This window comes from Alosa pseudoharengus, unplaced genomic scaffold (genome assembly GCF_046254945.1).
Source record: "Alosa pseudoharengus isolate Yale_2024_CS ecotype anadromous, Long Island Sound unplaced genomic scaffold, YU_APseudo_1.1 YU_APseudo_1.1_scf_14, whole genome shotgun sequence".
Taxonomy (NCBI): Eukaryota; Metazoa; Chordata; class Actinopteri; order Clupeiformes; family Clupeidae; genus Alosa; species Alosa pseudoharengus.
Window position 1 is genome coordinate 15347930 of NW_027468609.1, and position 7044 is coordinate 15354973.

The following is a 7044-nucleotide window of genomic DNA, read 5'->3' on the forward strand; positions in this document are numbered from 1 at the left end:
AATATGTATTGAAAGTGGGTCATATATGTAGTAGAATAGTAGCATACATTTCTAATTTGGTGCCTTCTTGACCGAGAAAAGGCAGAAAATGACTTTTTAGTGCTTGTGGATTGCAGACAACAATCCCCATAGTGCATTGCAATGCTCAGCTCCGCAAGCCACTCCCACTCTCGAACTCAATAGAGTGTGCAAGTGACGCCACTTCCACTTGCCTCCATGGGACCTATCTTTCAAAAAATTTTGAACGCCAGTCTATGGCGAAAAATAAATTATTTTCTGGTCCCGGTTGACTTGTGCCTTGAAATACCCATATGATGTTTGTCAATTTTAAAGAAAATTTTTCATGTAAAGACATTTGCAGTTTGTTTCGTAACTATTGAATTACAACATTGTGAAAGATCGTAATTCCAACGACTACAAACCCATCAGTCGCGCTAGTGACGTTAGCTCATTCACAGCCACACTAGATGTACAAGCATACCAGCAACAGGTCTTAATTGGGCTTTCCTTGCCGATGAAAATACCATGAGTCAGAGGATTAAACACATCAGGTAAGTTGTATTCGTCCATAGACTGTACATTACATACTGTTAAGTCACAGCAGGCAGCAAGATGCAACCGTTAACTAGCATAACAGCTATCAGCTAGCTTCTAATCTTATCGTTTCATTACGTTGGTGACGTACATTGTTCGAGACGAGAGATGTAGTCCACTGAGCGGATTCGTACAAAACCAACATAACTTTTGAAGTCTATCGAACAACAGTACTTTCTTGACGTGAAAAATTATCTTTTAAATTCACACACATCATATGTGAAATTCGTGGCACAATTCAAACTGGACCAAAAAAGAATTGTTATCTCTCCATTAACTCCTGTTCATATTTTTTTTAAAGACAGGTCCCTTGTAGCGGAAGTAAAACGGAAGTCACTGGCACACTCTATTGTTCAACTCCGCCCATAATCTGTCAACCAAGGCTCGAGCGTTGAGCTCCACTCTACGCTACCTGGAAATCATTTCAAACAATTTCTAGTGAAGACTTAGTTTGCGAACTCATTAGTGAATTACTCCTCGTTTGTGTTTCGAAATGGTGTGCACTTGCATGTTACCGGGATGTTCAGCCAGCACAAGGAAAATACACGGGAGTAAATTTTCATAGATTACCCAAAGAGTTGGAGTTGTGCAAAAAGTGGCTACGGGCTATCAATAACCCGAAGTTCGGAGAGGACACAGCCATTGAAGCACTAAAACATCTGACGGTGTGCAGTCTACATTTCAAGGCAGAAGAACCCCTTAGGAGTGAAGAGACCCGCGCTTGTGAAAACCGCAATTCCGTCGATATTTACCTTGCCAGATGATGTCGACGAACAGCCAGGAACTTCTGCAGCTAGCAGTGCTAGCTGCGCTAAACGCATTTGCCTGGAGGTAAGGTTTTTCTGACTCGACTCTACTTCTCGACTGAGAACACACTGATATAGTCGTCTGCTGTAAAGCAGCACATCTCATATGATTTGGCTGTTTATAAAGTAAATATCTTGTATGTTTTGGTCGCTTGCTGCCTCGCTAACTCTACTCGTCAGCAACGAGGAAGTAAAGTTAGCAATGTAACGTTAGACAGTTATGAATATCGTGTCCATTGTGTGTTGCATAAGCTGCATAAGTTTGCTATTAGCGATGTAAATCCACCATGTTTTACTGTGTTAGTCTGACGTTATTCAAATGTTTTTAACGTTATTGAACTTACAAGAAGAGTTTGTAAGTAGCCTAAATAATATTATCTCTAATCATGGCTGCAGTGGAGGCTAATCGCAAGTAAACGCAGTTTATCCACCACTGAATTTCAGAAATAGTTTATCCACCACTCAATACATTCAATGCACTTCCTAATAGTGTGTATGCACTCAAGGAACTATCTACTACTAGTAGCCATACCACTTGTAAACAGTAATGTTCACCATTATCATATATTCTGAATGTCTTATGTATTAAAAAAAACATCCAGTAGCGCTTTTCCTTACTGCAGTTTAGCCTACACCTCTTATTTCACCACTACATCTATCTTTAGTATATCTAAGACTACTGTCTGATTTAAATTAGTGGAATATAGTTTGAAAAGAAACCTCTTGTTTGTTTTATAGTCACCATGCCCAAGTACACCTGGCCTTGATACCAGTGCCAACACCCTTGAAGTTGGTGAAACGGATGAAAGGCACTACAAAACAGGTGGAAGTGCATTCCACACCATGTGGTCAATGAACATCGATGGACTGACACGGATGGAAAGCGGCATCACTGTGACCATGCTCTTCTAACAGCTGAGGAGCAGAAGAGGATGTGGCTGAAGAAGGACTCGGTGGCATATCAGGACCTGACGTCACTCGTCTTTGATAAAAGGCTTTTGAAAGATCTTCAGAAGATGGCCCTCTTCAAACATACTGGTAAGAACTGAAACCCTTTATACCCACATGTTTTGAACATATCCTATTGAACATGTTTAATTAGTACTATATATTCTCCTTTTCACACAGGGCCACTGGAGATCTTTCACAGAGCTCTCCTGAAGTACCTCCCTAAATGCCAGGCCTTCTCCTACGAGGGAGAGGGCCTACCTCGCCATCATGGAACATAATGAGAACATTGTGGCACGAGAACAAGCCACCACGGCAACAGGTGTGTTTTCATGTACTCTAAATACTAAAATAACCATAAGTAGCATGTTCACAGCTAACTCAAAATACATACTTTGCTGAAAAGTTCATTATATTCCTGTGGAGAGACTAGTCAAATCTTTATTCAGGCATCTGTGTAATCATTATAATCCTTGTCATTTATAGGAGAACCACGCGTCAAGCAGGTCTTCTGCAAAAAGTCAAAGCAATGGATAGTCAAGAAAATCTATAAGCCACACACCACCAAGTTCATCCAAACACTAATTGAGAAGGTCATAGAAAACAGACGCAACCCAAACATAACATTCAAGGACTCAACCGCTTCACTCACCCAACCACAACCTCCTTTTCCACCTAACATTGCCCCTGTCCCAAAGCCGTTAAAGAAAGCTGCATCATCATCATTCAAGAGCCACTTCTGAGACGTCAGCTCTACATTAACCCATTCCTCACAAATATTTTGTAATATTACCATGCCTTATGTCTTTGTCTTATATGGTCTTTTGACCTTATCCTTGCACTACCTTACCTGTTTGCACTGCCATTGAGCACCTTACTATACTCAATCACAGGGTCAATACCTCTAAAGTGTGGATAATTTTGTTTGTGTGTTTTGATGTTCATGACAATTCTTTCTTTGTGAATTAAAAACAAAATGTCACTCGTGCTCTCCTGTCTGCCTTCAACAAAGTTTAGTATCATAAACTTGGAAGGAGGTAACTGATATGCAACAAGCTTATAATGCAATGTATACTTGTAATACTTCATAATTTATAGAAATTATAGGTATGACCACCATTCTGTTGTCATCTGAGGCAACAGCTAGGTAGTTCCAGTTTTGAAATGTTGGGTGTTCAATAACTCGAATACACTTGGAGCAACACTACTAGGAAAGAACTACAACAACGTACATTTTAAGCATTTAATTAAATAACTAAATATACAAACAATACAACTGCTGAATGACAATATACAAACAATGAAACTATAGCTCCTCGAGCGTCCTCCGCGTCTTGGTGCCCGCAGTACTGGCCTTCTGGAGCTGGGTATTTCTGGCGGATAGCCAGCACGACACAAGCAGGTAACACGACATGACGACCTCTGCCCAATCTCTCTCCTTGTAGGACCCACTCAAGAAAGTGCCGGTAGGCTGTTAGAAGAAATTGTCTGGACAAAACATTGAGCACAAAGTGAGCGATGGTCTTATAGCCTAGCGTGCCACAGTAGCTAGCATAACTGCAAGCTATTTGTGCAATGAACATGCCACGTTAGCGTGTTAGCAAGATTACTCCTTGACGGTAACAAAGAAAATAAACTTACTTTACAGAAAGACGTCCATTTGGCCCTGTAGGCTTTGGCTGCCGTTTCCAGTTGACCTTAGGTATTCTAAAGTAGCTAGGTCTCCAGGACGCCACTATCCATATGGGGTGCGAAACTCGGGTGATCAACAACACACACGTCCGTGTCATCCTCCGATTCCGTGATTTCGTCCAGAAGAAATTGGCATCGCTGGAATTCTCGGCAGCAGACAGACTCGTTCTGTGTCCATTGTCGCCCCAGCTCGAGCCATTGCGGGCAGGTCGTCTGCCTCGGCTGTTGTGGCAGCAGCTTCAGCCGCCTCCTGTTCCTCCATAGCCCTCAGCTGCTCGTCGCTATAGCCACGAAAATCCTTTTCTACCATATCTTCTTCAAAATCCCAGTCCTCCATATTGCATCCGTCTGTGTATTCGGTACCTTCGGCCATGTTTGCTGCAGGTCTCTGCAGCTCTCTGCCAGTGAATTCAAAAGCACTGGCACTGATCTGTGATAGGTCTGTTAGCGCATTAGGTCCAACCCCCTATGGGCGGGGTTGAAAGGGTGGGAACTAGCGCTTGTAGTTTCAACAGAAATCCACCCCTCTTACACTTCCTCCGACAATGATGCAAAATTACGATTTTTGCATCATTGTGGGAGGAAGTGTAAAGAGGTAAATACGGATTTCTCCTGTCTCAGGGGGAAATGAGAGAGTGGAGTGTCCCTTTAAGTCATTCCTTTCGAAGAAGGATGTATTTGCCGTTTTGCAGACCGGATACGGATATGGTCGTAGCGCTGGCCTATTGCATGCCTAGGCAGTTTGAAAGACAATTCTCTGCCCGCCCCTTGGATTAAGCAGGTGAATGATTCGATTCCAGACTATACATTTCAATGATATAGGATGGCCCGCCAGGCTAATTTTCTGATTTTTCAACAATGAAACCGAGTTTGCCATCATTGTGAGAACTTCCCAAATTTGTCGCTAATCGCTAAAAAGGTTTTCTTTCGCTGGGGATGGCCAAGCGTCGCTAAATAGGTAACACTGACAATACGGGAGAACTAGTTTAGAGCTTCAGATCCCCGCTCCAAGATGGCGGCGGTGTTGACGCATGCTGAGAAGCAGAAGGCGACATCTAGTCAGTATATATATCTATGCCATTCAGATAGCTAGGTGGCTACCATGCTCATACTGCACTTTTAATGGCCAACTGCAAACAGAAATGTCACGCTAGCAGCAACTCATTACATGTTTCCATATCCTAACAATGAAGGCTCCTTGTAATAACTTAATATTGTGTTGTCAATGTGGTGCAAACAAACAAGGCTAGAGTGGGCCCATCAGCCTTATCCATTGTGAACAATAGCTGGCAAAAGGACGTTATGAGAACCGTTTAGACTCTCTTAAAGTGACAATGCACCATTTATCAATGCAATATAAGTATAACATCAAGTTAAACATCAGATTGGCAGCATTTCTTTAACAACATATTATCAATATACACAACTTAGCTAATGTTTTCATTTTTAGTAGTTATGCTAACTAACATGTTAGCAATGTTAACATGCTAACTATGTTAACCATGTGACTTAGGTAACCTAGCTAATCATTTTTAGCAGTTTTGCTAACTATGCTAACTAGCATGTTAACATGCTAGCATGCTAACCATTTTACTTAGCTAACTTAGCTAATCATTTTTAACAGTTTTACTAAAAATGCTAACTAGCATGCTAACATGCTAACCATGTGACTTAGCTAACTTAGCTAATCATTTTTAGCAGTTTTGCTAAAAATGCTAACTAGCATGCTAACATGTTAGCATGCTAACATGCTAACCATGCTAACTAGCTACAGTGGGTAAGAGTCATAGTTGATGACAAGTAACAGTTACAATGGCTGAACAGTTAAAAAGTTCAGTAGTTTAAAGGGTTAAATTGTTTAACAGTGAAATATTGTAGTGAGGACTTTTATTTTGAAACAGTTTTTGGCAGAGGAAGCAGTTGGACAGGATGTGTAGTCTTAATAGGGCCAGTTTGTATGCTTAAAGCCTGAGACTGGCAGTTGAGATCCAGGTGGCCCGAACACCTGCCATAGGATTGTAATTGCTTAACGGCTCTATTGTGATGTCATCAGCCCATGTTAAGTCTATGGGGAAATTTTGAACAGTTTTTAATTAATAGTTTAAAAAGTATAAAAGTTACAAAGATGAAAAATACAAAGCCCACATGTCCTAAGTAAGACCTACGCAACGCAGTTTGAATGAAGTTTCTATGTTAAACGGTTGAAGCTGCATTAACTGCGTTAGAAGAAGAAGAAGAAGAAGAAGAAGCCTAGGAAGAACAGTACAGTGCATTTTCATGCACTGTAATAAGAAGACTTGGAAGAACAATATAGTGCATTTTCATGCACTATAATTATTGGCCTTTTGTTTTCCTTTAGTTGTTTGTGTTTGTGTTCATGTTTTATCAATAATAAAAGGCATTCCTACGGAGTCCGGGAGAGGTCACTTTAAGTGATATTTTTTCTGGTTGTGATAATTTGTGAGCACGTTTTCCTTTAATTGAGCCCTCGAATGAATAAAACGTGACCCCGTTGTAGGCCTAAATTGAGCTCTTGAAATGTGTATTTCGTGCTCACATTTAGTAATTTCCGATATTTTCTCACCGCTTGCTGTGCTGTGGTAGCAAATTCGTGTTACCTATCAAGCTATTGGCATGGACTAGGCCTACTATCAGGCTGTCTGTAACATTACAGTTCATATTGGTAATGTGATGATAACCGTAGGCAGTTAATTAAAGCCTTTTTAGTTTTCAACATTAGGTGGTCAGAATGGTTAGCGGACTTACTCTTTGTAGCAGGGTCACCTGTGGTGTCAACTGCCAGCTATGAAGACCCATAATGGGGAAATGTATCTACTGGGCTACATTAGCTACTCAGGCTCTGTTGTAATGACCGGTTTCCACTACCTCCTGGATTGTTGACTAAACCTACGTTTTTGTAACCTGACAATAGCCAGGTAGAACTTCCCAAATTTGTCGCTAATCGCTAAAAAGGTTTTCTATCGCTGGGGATGGCCAAGCGTCG

At 41.1% G+C, this 7044-nt stretch overlaps 1 long non-coding RNA gene across 1 annotated transcript; it reads left to right on the forward strand.

Annotated features, from left to right (window-relative positions):
• Positions 1–2191: 2191 nt before the first annotated feature.
• LOC143122421 (uncharacterized) lies at positions 2192–3043 on the forward strand. Its single transcript, XR_012986671.1, has 3 exons — positions 2192–2438; positions 2529–2670; positions 2835–3043. It is a non-coding gene; the product is annotated as an uncharacterized LOC143122421 (long non-coding RNA).
• The last annotated feature ends 4001 nt before the right edge of the window (positions 3044–7044 follow it).